This window comes from Podarcis vaucheri, assembly GCF_965113315.1.
Source record: "Podarcis vaucheri genome assembly, chromosome: 2".
Taxonomy (NCBI): domain Eukaryota; kingdom Metazoa; phylum Chordata; class Lepidosauria; order Squamata; family Lacertidae; genus Podarcis; species Podarcis vaucheri.
The window spans coordinates 21,838,682-21,852,719 of record NC_138760.1 but is presented as its reverse complement, the minus strand read 5'-3'; the positions used below and the strand labels follow the sequence as shown (position 1 = coordinate 21,852,719).

At 43.4% G+C, this 14,038-nt stretch overlaps 1 long non-coding RNA gene across 3 annotated transcripts in view; it reads left to right on the top strand.

Annotated features, from left to right (window-relative positions):
- Positions 1-3,270: 3,270 nt before the first annotated feature.
- Positions 3,271-14,038, top strand: part of LOC309526648 — a 60,699-nt gene continuing 49,931 nt past the window's right edge. For all 3 annotated transcript variants that reach the window (XR_014216783.1, XR_014216784.1, XR_014216785.1), the window contains exon 1: positions 3,271-3,426. This is a non-coding gene — a long non-coding RNA (uncharacterized lncRNA). The remainder of the gene's footprint in view (positions 3,427-14,038) is intronic.

Here is a 14,038-nt window from a genome sequence, read left to right as displayed (position 1 = left end):
TACTGAGGCTGGACGTAAACCTCCAAAAATTATCACTGAGAGGCAAGCCAGCTCCCGCTCGCCAGTAAGCTCCCTAGGAACTGTAGCACCATGAATGATCCTGCAAAGGGCACCCACATTATATGTGCACTAAACATGGTGAGGCATAAATAAAAGAGAGAAACAGAACCCGTGCAGAAGGGGAAATAAAGGGGGACAACCCCAAAACTGTATACAAGTTTGCTATTGTACTTCACCAGATCTTAACCTATTACAATATTTGTAAGAATGGATTCCGAATATCATTTGTCCATGGCAAGTCTGAGTTTATATGCAAGTTGTTCATATGTTGCAAGTTTGTATAAATCTTCAATCCAATCACAGAAGGGAGCCATATTTTTATTTTTCCAGTTCATCAGTATCAGTCTTTTTGCTGTGGTGAGGGCAAGGAGAGTCCACTCGTATTGTCCTTTTGTAAGGGTCCATGTGTTGGGTATATAATTCAAGAAGATATTTTGCTCTGTATATGTATGGTTGATCTGTACAGTTCTGTTGATGGTTTCGGTTACCTACTGCTAAAAATCTTTAAAGGTAGGACAATGAAAAAAATTATGTTTTAGAGAAGCATTATGTGTATTGCAACTCCAACAGATATCTTAGATAACAACTTTCTAAACAAACATAATGGGTAAAGTATATTCTAAATCTAAATATTATTTTTTGTTGTATGAGCCTCAATTTAAGGTCCAGAGATGGGTGAGGTTGCTGGGATGGAGGTGTCTTGCTTTTGTTGCACATTCGTTTAAGAGTACCTCTTTAGGTTGCAGCAATGCAGTGACATTGGGGAAGAATTTCAGAACACCTAATAAATCGGGATGATATGTGAATGCTCTGTTATCGATCCACCACTAATGCAATTTTATTGTGTCAATGACATGTTGTAGTATACACCTGCAAAAAAGAGGGGAGGGAATAAAGTCTGGACAGGCCTTTTGCCTCCATCACGAACTCAGCTTTTGTTCTGCACTCTAGGGATAATAACTCTGTATCACTCTGCAGGGCTAATGTAAAGATTATTGGGATAATGTAGGCAAGGACCTCAATATTATCCATCTATTTTGTTAAATCACATCCCTCTCCCCTTTTATATTAGTGGTCTAAGAGCACCTATCTGTAATCATAATTGGTGCTGCTTTGAGGTTCTGCTCTTGAATTTAAAAGGTTGGATAGTGTGAAAAATTTCCACGTTCCCTTTTAAATCTCCAAGAAAGAAAATGTGCTTCCAGATGGGGACTTAATATTGCAAACATTGAGATACCAGGAACTGGTAATTGGCAAGAGGTTGTGTGTGTGTTTTTTAACTTACAGGGAGGGGTAAATCCATATTAAAAGGTGGGGAGGGGGGATACAGGCTAACATCATGTGGATGTGGGGTGGGGGGGACTGGCATGCATGGAAAGCATGCATCTGACAATAAATATCATTTCTTTTTATATTTGTTCCTGCTCTCCTGTACCCATTCACAAATACGCTGCTGCTTCTTTGCCTCCCTTTCTTCCTTTTTTTGATGACGCTAATTAAGTCATGACTTCAGAAGGAATAAAGAAAGAGGAAGGAGCAAAACAGCACTGGCAGAATCTCTCACGTTTCTGCTGCCACCTTGGCATCCAGCGGTAAAGGAAGCTGAACAGTCTTGGCCTCTGCATGCAATTTGCAGATGGTAACATTAAGATCTGTTTGTTCTCAAGCTGCACGTCAAGCAGGTAATGTGTCTTGAGAAATTCTCTTCAGCGTTGCTCAAAAGAAAGAGGGGAAAGGGGCTGTGAATTTATTCTGTCAGCTCTGTTTGTGTATGTTTTCTGGTGCTAAGCTCCTAAGGCGTGAAAGAGAATTTCAAAGAGCAATTCCTGGGTAGTGGTGCTTAGGGAACAACACTGATGTGCAGATGTTTTGCTTAGGCCTGTATACCAGCAACTCACAAGGCTAACCAGGGAAGGGGCAAATAGCCGCGGAAGATGCAGGCAATACTTTCTGTTCTGATCTTGGTTCCAGTTCAGGTGAACCTAGATTGAATTGATTGGGTTTATCAATCCCATATTTGCATTCCACTTGAATTCTTCAAGGCTCACAGCTAGCAAGTGTAGAGGTTCCCTATAGCCACGCAATTCTACGATGGTGAGCACTGAAGCTTCAGTTCTGATTGCAAAAATCTGGAGAAGCATAAGGTGGCTGATAGATCCATACCGTCGACATTTCAGGAGGGCCAATCAGGACCCCACTATCACCATCCTGCTGCCCCCCATCTGCTGGCTTGCTGACACCACCTGTCCACTCACCTGCTAACTGCTGCCATCTGGCTTCCAGAAGTACACCACTTCGGCCCTCCTTGTGTGGGTGTGGCAATGGGCAACAGAAGACTGACCAGCAGGTTCTGGGCAGCAAGAGAAGGTGCAGAGCCAATAGAGTGCAGAAGCAAGAGAAGCATGTCTTTAAGTCCCCATTGGCTGAAATCCCAGGACATCCCAGGATGGGATCAGGAGCCAGGGTGGTTCCTGTAATTCTGGGATTTCCCAGTTAAAACAGGACACTTGTGCAGTGTGTAGATCATGAAGGAAATTCATTGGACATAATACATTGGGAATGTTTCCTGTACATATTTCTCATTGGAGATGATTGTGATGATGATAAATAGCAGACTTTTAATAATAATAGAAAATTTATATGTTTAGTATCCTTTGTGACTTGACCTGCATTTTTCCTTTGTTATTAAGCCTGTGCCTGCTCTATTGTTCACATTTATGAAGTCAGAATCCTGTTTCTCAACAATTCTCCTCCTCCTTCTTCTTCTTCTTCTTCTTCTTCTTCTTCTTCTTCTTCTTCTTCTTCTTCTTCTTCTTCTTCTTCTTCTTCTTCTCCTCCTCCTCCTCCTTCTTCTTCTTCTTCTTCTTCTTCTTCTTCTTCTTTTTCTTCTTCTTCTTCTATTCTTTTACTTCAAGCTCATTTTTTTTAAAAAGCACTGGGAACTGTAGACTTAGACCTCTCTGCGTATAGTGTTTTGTACTTTGACTAGCACACTGTTATTCTGAACGCTCCATTGTCCTATTCAGTGTTTGCTCGAGTATGCACATACTTTCCAACCATAAAAGTAGATCATCTCTCAAACATGCCAGGGAGTTAATTTGAACCCGAGTCACCTTGGTGCCAGACCAGTGTTTTCATTTGCTTGCTTACAAATATGGTATCTGCAGTTGCTAAGCTTCTGAATGAGCATCATCTAGCCATGGGTGGCTGATATACTATGATGTCATAATGAGCCTGGGCAGACAGAGATGCCACAGAGGTGCTGAGTAGTCTAGGTGAGTAGTCTAGGATTAGAGAGAAGAGGGGCTGTATCTCAGAAGATGAAGAAGATCTCAGATTCCCAGATTCATTTTCTGTCATCTTCAGGTAAGGCTAAGAAACACTTCTATGTTAAGACACCTCACCCACCAATATTTATCCGATGAAAATAGAGATGTCCCCTCCAACAGTTCTCTGATGAAAATAGGCATGTCCTATTTCAAAGAGTGAAAATTTGTTGCCATAATTCAAAAAGTGAAAAATCCGGACACAAAAGTTGTTGAGCTTTTTTGGGCAAAACTTCAAAAGCACAAACAAACATGAAGTTTTGAGTTATTCTTAAGGAAAATCTAGACTTCCCAGACATTTCAGTGATTTCTGCCTGGACACTGTTTCCAACTGCCATATGTCCAGGAAATTCAGGACATATGGCAGCCCTACCATACCCGCCAACACTTCTCCAATGAAAATAGGGACATCCTACCTTCCCATCCAACGTTTCTCTGTTGAAAATACGGACGTCCTAAGGAAAAGCTGGGTGGCTTCTGTAAATCCAGGATCATCCATGGAAAATAGGGACACTTGGAGGGTTTGGACACTGTCATCAGTGTAGACAATACTAAGCAGAGGTCTGGCTCAGTATGAGGCAGCATCATGGAGGTTCTTGAGAAGGACCTGGGAGAAGTAGCACCATGAGTACCAAACTCACTGAAATCAGGGCCACACCTAAGTCTGCATACATAGGACTGGATAACTTTTGTGAAGTTATACATTCCCACTTAGAATTATTATTATTATTATTATTATTATTATTAATAATAATAATAATACCCCACCCATCTGGCTGGGTTTCCCCAGCCACTCTGGGTGGCTCCCAACAGAATATTAAAAGCATAAAACATAAAACATCACACATTAAAAACTTCCCTAAACAGGTCTGCCTTCAGATGTCTTCTAAAAGTCAGAGAGTTGTTTATTTCCTTGACATCTGGTGGGAGGGCATTCCACAGGGCAGGCACCACTTCCAAGAAGGCCCTCTGCCTGGTTCCCTGTAACCTCACTTCTCGCAGTTAGGGAACTGCCAGAAGGCCTTTGGAGCTGGATACAGGGCTGCCTTCAGATTTCTTTTAAAAGTTGTGTAGTTCTTTTTGAATCTGATGGGAGGGTGTTCCACAAGAAGGGTGCCATTGCTGAGAAGGCCCTCTGCCTGGTTCCCTGTAGCTTTACTTCACGCAGTGAGTGAACCGCCAGAAGGCCCTCGGAGCTGGACCTCAGTGTCTGGGCTGAATGATGGCAGTGGAGACGCTCCTTCAGGCTATGCTTAGGGTGGTTAGTAGTTGCATTGAGTGGGAGGAGAAAGATGCCGGAGGTACCTTGGAGGTGGTTTGTATACAAGGGAGGTTGCACAAGAGGAAGAGAGAAGCACGGACATGGGGGTGAAGGTGAAAACGGGTGCAAAGTGGAATTGCCGAATAAAAGACTTCAACTTCAACAATGTCCTTGCTCAACCCTCACTTCCACAGAAGCTGGGACTCTAACCCATAAGCAAAGGGCAATGGCGGGGTAAAGTACATAATACGAATGGGAGACAAGTGATGCATATCCTAAATCATCAAAATGACTCTGGTGAATGTGCTTATACCATATGCTGCAACAGAAAGAAACAGATTGGGCATCCAAACACTGCAGATGAGGGGGCAGAAATGGCCGTTATTGTCCCTTAGAAACTCAGTAAAATGAAGGATATCTGCCACTGATCTATAAAAAGTAACTCCTGTAATTACATAGCATGATCCTTGAGGTATCAAAAGCTTTATGGCTGTTTAAAAAGAAGGTCCATTCCAGAGATGTATTGCATGCCCTCAGAAATTTCAGACACTATTAATTCCAACCACTGTAGGGAAGGCACTGCGGCGATGTTTAGCTCGTAACTCAGAAGTTTTATTTTGACTCTAAAGTTACTGAAAAGTTAAGGATCAAGGTTAACAGACTCAAAATTTAATCTACTCTAAGAACATGGTTGGTGTGGGTTGGGGGAGGGGATGATTGCAAGGAAACAAAAACACCAACTTGACCCAAAATGAAGTCAGTAACTGCACCATTCGGATTCTAAAGACAACATCTGGGGGCCTTGATTTCTCTTGTATCTATGCATACAAGGAATGTGATTGTACTGTTTTGCTAAAATTTGATTTTAGTGCTCCAATCCACTCATGGCAGCAGCCTTTTGATTAATGCTCTTGTGAATGTGTTGCACTTTTGTAAGCTGCCTGGGGCATTTTGTCAATGTAAAAGCTGAGGTAAACATTCATTCATTTTTATTATTATTATTAAATTTATAATTCCTCCCAAAGGAGCCCAGGGCAGCAATAAATAAGGGATAAAATAATAATAAAAATATTTAAAATATGATTTTCAATTTATAAATAATAAAAAGTCAGTCTTTCCCCCATTTCCTTCCATTTTGGCTTTTACAAAAACAAGAATGGGAGGTTTGTTGTTATGATTCAGATATGTCCCATAAATTTGTGGGGATTCTTAGGGTGGCAAATTCTGTAAATCTGAACACATTGCACCCCACCATGGGCCTTGCTCCTAATGCAACCTTGACCATGCAGTATCAAATCAGGGCATTTTTTGCTGCCCTTACATTTTCCTCACATCACTGTCTCTGGCAGCCATTGACAGTGAATAGTTTACTCATGGGTGTTGGTGAGATGGGAGCTAATCCTGTCCCCTTGTGCCTGGGGCTCAGTTTCATGGCATAGGACAACGTTCTTTGACCTGATGCTCTCTGGATGTGATGGACTACTGTAGCACCCTGCTTGTGGTTAACGCTTAGCTGGAATGAAATATTCAACGCAGCAATAGAGAAATTAAAATAATTATTTATTTGTCAGACAAATAAATGAGAGGCACAGTGGTATATGGTTACCAAGCTCTGGCCTGGCCTCCTGCCATTATGGCCAGCACTTATATTCCCTTAATCCAGCCCCCTTTGCTCCTCCTGTGGCTGCCTCTGTCCAATCAGCCTGGTTGAAATTCCTATTGGCTGATTGCTAGAACCAATCACAAAAAGATACACCCATATCCTCCTGTCCTTATATGGAACACAAAGAGCTATATATTGTTACATCTATAAATGACAAATAAGTAGTAATATATCTTACATGTGTCTCAACAAGGCATCTTAATTACCAGCTCACCTCTTGCCCTCCTTGCCCTTATTGCCTTCTAAAACAAATGGTTAATCTTAAATTTTTATCTTAAACATATGTCAAGGATCTTGAGTTTCACATCAACATTGAAAGATCTCCTTCATTTGAAGGTTTCTAAACAAATGTTTGACAACTAATAAATCAGGACTGCTCAGGACGGCGTCTCTTGTCTAGCAAGGGGGGCAAGACTGGTGGTTGACTTAATTTCAAAATACAACTCTTAAAACTATATGAAATCTAGCATTTCTTAAATCCTTTGCATAATTACATTTAAGACAATATATTTAATACATAACATAGGTAGCCTTTTAAAAGGAATAAGGCCTTTGTAAAGTAAAAAGGAACTCAGTAAAAAAACAGCTTCAAAAGAAGCCTCTCCAGTTTACAACCCCTCCTTCAGCCAGCTGCTTTTCCCATTAGGAAAAAAGACTTGCCAGCTAGATGCTTCCCCATTTGGTCTTGGCCTTTTAACCTTAGAAAGAAGATCTGGGTCATTTTACTGGGAGGCACATTGATATTATTTTACTATTTACCAACTATTAATTATGTTTATCTCTGCCTTTTTATCTTCTGTAACATGTAGGGTCAGTGTCCGTTTTCAGCCTGTAATTTTAGCTTTTACGACTTTGAGAATTGTTTTCTGCTATAAATCAAAGGGGCCCTTGTCTAGGAAAAACATTTGCCAAGGTTCTCTAAGCAGCTGGTCTTTTGCCTGACATGAAACTTTTGAAAATCTTTAAGCTCTCTTTAATATACAAGCCCTGATCAAACATTAATAAAATGCAGGCTTATGCCTGATGCCTCATTCCCCCCTTTCAAGCTCAAGGACCTTCATCCCAAGTGTCCTTGATAGCTTGACCTTCATCATGTTCCTGAGGTAAAGCTCTGTATAGGGCCATGATATGAGGTAGAGTTTCATTTGAAACCATCTTGCTAATTGTACTTCTAAAACATGAAATGATACATGGCATCATACATAAAACCATTACCACTACTGTCAAGAAAAACAAGCAAGACAATAGTATCCCTTTGAGTCCTGTGACATTAGGTAACCAATTGGTGAGCCATCCCATATCCCATCCTTCCCATGTTTGTACTGGGACATGTGCTATATTCTCCATCTTTGTGGCCAACACACGGATTGCTTCACCATTATCAGAAATGTTAAAGCAACAGGCATTCCCTGTCAAGTTCAAGACTCCACATAGGCCTCCCTGCTTGGCAAGTACATAATCCATTCCCATTTTCAGCTGCAAAATGGCGGCTCTACTTTCATCCAACTGTTGTGCAATAAGTCTCAAACTCTGGGCCGTTGCATTGGTTACAAGTTCCACTACTGCTTGCAATCGAATTATTCTGTTTAGATTATAAATAGGATCCCGTGCCCCTTGTATGAGCTCACCAGGATTCCAGGAGGCAGGATCATAATAGGCTATAATGCGCTCTGGTGGCCAATCATCAGTACCGCTCCAACTTTGGGTACTTCCTCCTGCTATACGAGAAATATCAGCGTTTCTTCGTGTTCGCTTGGCCAAATTAGTGGGCATAATCCACATTGGTGGTAATACCCATCCCAGGAAACAAGTCCCACTCCATTTGGAGGGGAGTTTCTTGTATGCCCATTCTCCACATATCCACCACAACCATCTGGTCTGAGGTTTTTGGTACGTGGAGTACAGAAGGCGAAATAACAAAAGAGGTAGAGAGTTCACAGTGCAGTATGTTAGATTGCCTTTTTCTGTCACAGTTATGTTCCATACCACTTTCCATGCATGAATAAAAGGAGGTGCACAGGGCAAGGCATTCCGAATTCGATAGGTAGTACCGTGTGCCCAGGTATTCTTAATATTATCCCAAGTATAGCGACAATGAGAAGAGCCTATCATAGTAGAATCAGCTGCATCTGATGATTTATGTACACAGAATTCCCCTTGTACAGGTATAACTCGTATTGGTTTAGTTGAGTTCCATCCGGGGAAATTCTGTATTTCTGTTTGTTGTGGTATTTCGCTTACCATACCAATGGCATCTAATGGTATCGGTAATAAGGGCATACCTCCCTCTGAATCATCTGGCCCAAGAGAGCAAACAAGGCAATTGGTCCTATTTGCAACATTGGCTACCATCTCAGCTAAACCTACCCACATATTGTGGTCATGGCGGAATCCATATTTAGTCAATTTGGTCAGATTCAAGGACCCTTCCCCTTTCCAAGGGATCAGGATTAATAATAAAATCATGTTGATGTCTAGCATATGCATTCCTTCCACAAAAGATTACCTTATTGTGATAGCAGATAAATATTAGTCCCAATATAATTCCCCCAGTGACAGAAATGGGGAACCACCAAGACCAAAACATATATCCCGAGGATCCCCAATGAGTAATATCTCTGATAATTGTTCCACAAGGGAGGGGGCAGTCAATTAATTATATAAGAGAATCTTTCCTTTCACAATCGCTGGTTCAGATGCTCCTCAAGCTTCAGGCGTGCGCAGGTCAGCCAGCTTCCAGGTTGTGGCTGCAGCAGGCCGGTCGTCTAATGTTGCCCGTGACCTAGCCCATTCCCGGTAGGGCTAGATACAGGGGTTTTTGGAGAGAGTCAGTTTAAGAGGATTAGAGGGGTCACCTTTGCACGTCCAACTGCCTTCGGACTTCTTCAAACGGGAGTGATGAATCCAGGGGGTCACCTCAGCTACCTTCACCGCTGTTGGAGTAGAGAGCAAGACGGTGTAAGGTCCACGCCACTTAGGTGCAAGTGGATCACGTTTCCACTCTTTCACCCATACGCTATCGCCAGCCTGGAACTGATGAATCGGCTCGGCAATGCTGCACGGCGTGCGCTCGAGGGCCCACCTGTTAAGAGAAACAAAAACACGGGAGAGAGATTGCACTTGTCCCTGTGTCACATGGTCTCCTATTTGTTTAAGGTCAGCTGAAATATCCTGAACAAAGGAGGGCGGTCTCCCATACAGGAGCTCAAAAGGTGACAACTTAAGTCTTTTTGTGGGTGCACACCGAACACGAAACAGTGTTATGGGTAACACATCCACCCATCCCAATCCCGTTTCCTGGGTTAATTTTGCCAATTGGGTTTTCAAAGTCCGATTCATTCTTTCAGTTTTCCCTGAACTTTGAGGCCTATAGGCTGCATGCAGTCTCCATTTCACTTGTAGGACTCGACATACTTCTTGTACTACTTGATCAATGAACGCTGGCCCATTGTCACTTCCAATGCATCTAGGTAACCCAAATCTCGGGATTAATTCAGTGAGGAGTCTCTTAGTTACCTCTCGTGCCTTTTCAGTTCGGGTGGGAAAAGCTTCAACCCATCCAGTAAGAGTATCCACAAACACAAGGAGATACTTGAATCCCTTAGAAGGGACCAGCTCTGTGAAGTCCACAATTAGGCTTTCCATGGGGACATATCCCACATGTTGGATTCCAGGAGGTTGTACCGGTCCCTGCCTGGGATTGTTTTTAGCACAAAGAACACATTTCTGTGAAATGCAAGTTGCTAATTGTGATAGATTAATAATATACAACTTCCGACTGAGACTCTCTCTGGTTGCAGTACCGCCAAGGTGAGTAGATTCATGATAATTTCTTACAATTGTGCCTGCTAGATGATGAGGTACATAAATCCTATTGTCTGGCAGGATCATCCAACCGTCCTTCACAACTGCTCCTTCCTGTTCAGCCCACTTCCTCTCTTCTGGGGTATAGTGAGGTTTAACTTCTTCTGGAACTACCTCTGGTATGAGGGCTGCTATAAATCCTCCCACAGGCTTTTGGGCTGCCTCTCGAGCTGCTTTGTCAGCAGCATGATTTCCTCTGGTTATTGGATCCCTTCCTCGTCCATGACCTTTGCAGTGCATTACAGCAATCTGTTCTGGAGCCCATACTGCCTCTAACAGGATTTCTACTTCAGGTCCATATTTCAAGGCCTTCCCGTGGGCTCCTATTAGACCTCTTTCTTTCCATAGAGCACCATGTGCATGCAGGGTTAAGAAGGCATATTTAGAATCAGTATAGATGTTTGCCTTACATCCGGCTGCCAATTGCAGAGCTCTAGTTAAACCTATAAGTTCAGCTTTTTGTGCTGAGGTGCCAGCAGGCAAAGCTTCAGCTTCCACAACTTCCTCATTGGTGACCACAGCATATCCTGCTCGTCTGGCACCTTCATGCAGGTAACTGCTACCATCAGTATAATATACAACATCTGGATTTTTCAATGGTTCATCTTTCAGATCGGGTCTACTGGAATAAACTTCATCCATTACTTGGAGACAATCATGTGATTCTTCATCATCTACCTCTGGTAGGGGCAGCAAAGTCGCTGGATTGAGCATATTCACTACTCGTAGATGAATCCTGGGATTTTCACACAATAGGCCTTGGTACCTAGCCATCCTTGGGTTCGTTAGCCAATAACTACCCTTATATTCCATGAGTGTCAGAACAGCATGAGGTACATTCACGTACATCGTCTGGCCGAAGGTAAATTTATCAGCTTCTTTGACAAGGCTTGCAGTGGCCGCTACTGCCCTTAGGCATGGAGGCCATCCTTTTGCTACTGAGTCCAATTGTTTTGACAAATAAGCTACTGGACGATTCCAACTTCCTAATCTCTGAGTCAGGACTGCCGCTGCAATCCCATTCTGTTCATGTACATACAGCTGAAAGGGTTTTTCCGAATTAGGCAGTCCAAGGGCTGGGGCCTCCATAAGTCGTTGTTTGATAACTAAAAAAGCTTGTTGCTGCTCAGGTCCCCATACGAATGGGTCCTTTTCTGCACCTCGAGTGCTTTCATGTAAGGGCTTGGCCAGACTGCTGAAATCAGGTATCCATAGTCTACAAAACCCTGCTGTTCCCAGGAATCCTCTAAGTTGTTTCCTTGTGGTAGGTTCCTTGATAAGGCAAATAGCTTCTTTCCTCTCTGGTCTCAATGCTCGTTGTTGGTGTGAGATGTCAAAGCCCAAATATTTGACCTTTTCTAAACATAACTGTGCCTTTTTCTGGGAAACTCGGTAGCCAGCTTGCCAGAGCAAGTGGAGCAGTTCCTCTGTACCTTCTTTACAGGTATCAAAATCCTTTGCTGCTAGTATAAGGTCATCTACATATTGCAGAACCACCTTTTCTCCAGGTATTGAGGGGTAACTTGTTAGATCCTTCGCCAAGGCAGTGCCAAATAAAGTTGGGGAATTTTTGAATCCCTGGGGCAATCTTGTCCAGGTTAGCTGGCCTTTTGTTCCTGTCAAAGGGTCTTCCCACTGGAAGGCAAATATAGGTTGGCTCTGTGGTGCCAGCCGGCAACAGAAGAATGCATCTTTCAAGTCCAATACAGTAAAAAATGTTGCTTCTGGTGGGATCAAACTCAGCAAGGTGTATGGGTTTGGTACATTTGGGTGCAAGGTCTCGATAGCCTGGTTTACGAGCCTCAAGTCCTGCACTGGCCTGTATTCATCTGTCCCAGGTTTTCGAACAGGCAAAAGGGGTGTGTTCCATTCTGATTGGCAGGGTTTAAGCAGACCATATTTTAATAGGCGGTCCAAATGTTTCTGGATGCCCTCTGCTGCTCGCCGGGGTAAAGGATATTGCTTTACAGATACAGGGGTAGCCATAGGTTTTAAGGTTACTACAATTGGAGCTATATTCTTGGCCATTCCTGGTGGGCTATTTTCGGCCCATACTCCTGGTGGCACCTGTAGAGTTCGGAGGAGCTCGTTTAACTCTGTATCCAATGTGGGTTGGACTTGCAGGGCTGACATTAGGCGCCATGATTGTTCCTTAGGTACTGAGAGGGAAATTATTCCTGCTGCCTTTGATGGCAGTTTCATTTCTGGACCTCGAGGAGTGAAGGTGATTTGGGCCTGCAATTTGGACAGCATATCTCTACCTAAGAGAGGTATTGGACACTCAGGTATATACAAAAACTGATGGGTTAAACGATGTCCCCCAATCTGGCATTCCAAAGGTTGGAGGAAAGACCTCTTAGCTGACTGACCAGTGGCACTTTTAATGACTACACTTTTGGATGCCTTTTTCTGCAATAGTTCTGGAAGTACTGAGTATTCAGCCCCAGTATCAATCATAAAGTCTATTAAATGGCTTCCTAATTGAATCGTGACCGTGGGCTCCTGGAAGCCTAACTTTATGGAGTCCGGTCTTTCCTAGTCTTGGGTAAAATCCTCCTCTGCCAGTCCAATGAAATTGTCTCTACTCTGTCCTTGTCCAGGTCTCTGATATCTTCCATTTCGGATCATTCCCCGTCCCCGTCCCTGGTTTCTTGGGCCAGAACCTGGGCCTGGGCCTGGGCCTGGGCGTACTTCTTCCAACCTCAGGGGTTCAGGACACTCCCGCTTCCAATGACCCTCCTTCTTGCAATTCGCACATTGATTCCTTCCCAGTGGTGGATTCCTTCCCCGCCCTCTTCCTCCATTTAAGGGGCGGTAGTCTTGCTTCACTGCTGTGGCCAGCATTACCATCTTTTCCTTCTGCCACTTCTTCTTCTCTTGTTTCTCAGCCTCATCCCTATTCCGATAAACTCGGCGTGCAATGGCCATAATTTGGCTCATCAGCATCCCTTCCCATCCTTCTGATTTCTGAATTTTCTTACGAATGTCAGAAGCGCACTGGGCCACAAATGTAGCAGTAATCATTCTACTGTTTTCAGGGGCTTCAGGGTCAAAAGGAGTCCATATACGATAGGCTTCCTGCAGCCTCTCTAAAAAGTCTCCTGGACTCTCATTTGATTTCTGTTCTACTTCTGAGACTTTAGACATATTAGTGGGCTTCTGGCATGCCCTGCGAATACCTTGCACAAGCGTCTGGCGGTAGGTGGTAAGCCTGGCCAGATGAATTGCATTGTTTGGATCCCAATTAGGATCTTCCAAGGGAAAGTTGTCTTGGAGATGACGGTCAATATTAAAAACATTTCCCACTCTGGCCTGCTCACGCAAATATATCTGTGCCTTTTCAATTATGTCTCTCCTTTCCTCAGTGGTGAACAGAGTATTCAGGAGCTGGCGGCAATCTGTCCAAGTAGGACTATGAGTATTTATTATTGAAGTCACCAAGTCCATCATAGCCTGAGGTTTTTCTGCAAAAGATGGGGTGTGTGTTTTCCAATTCATCAGATCCGTAGTTGTGAATGGAATGTACTGAAGGGTCGAAGTTCGAGGTGGCCGTCGTCCGGGTTGCCCGTTAACCAGCACAGGCTCCTCAAGTGCATCAAATACTCTTCTGAGAGGGGCTAGTACGTGATCTTTCTCTTCGCTTTGCTCTAGGGGCCTCAAATCATAGGGGATGGTATTTGTCCCAAGGCGTTCTTTTAGCAGCCTTATACGCCTGGCTGTATTGCTTGCTGACCGATTAAGGTCTCCCTGTAACTTCTGTAATAATTCTCTAGGACTTGGATGTACAGGAGTTTGGGGTAGGCAATCAGTTATTCCACTAAAAGAGACTGTAGATGGAGTTCTACTGGGACTCACAGGTGGAAT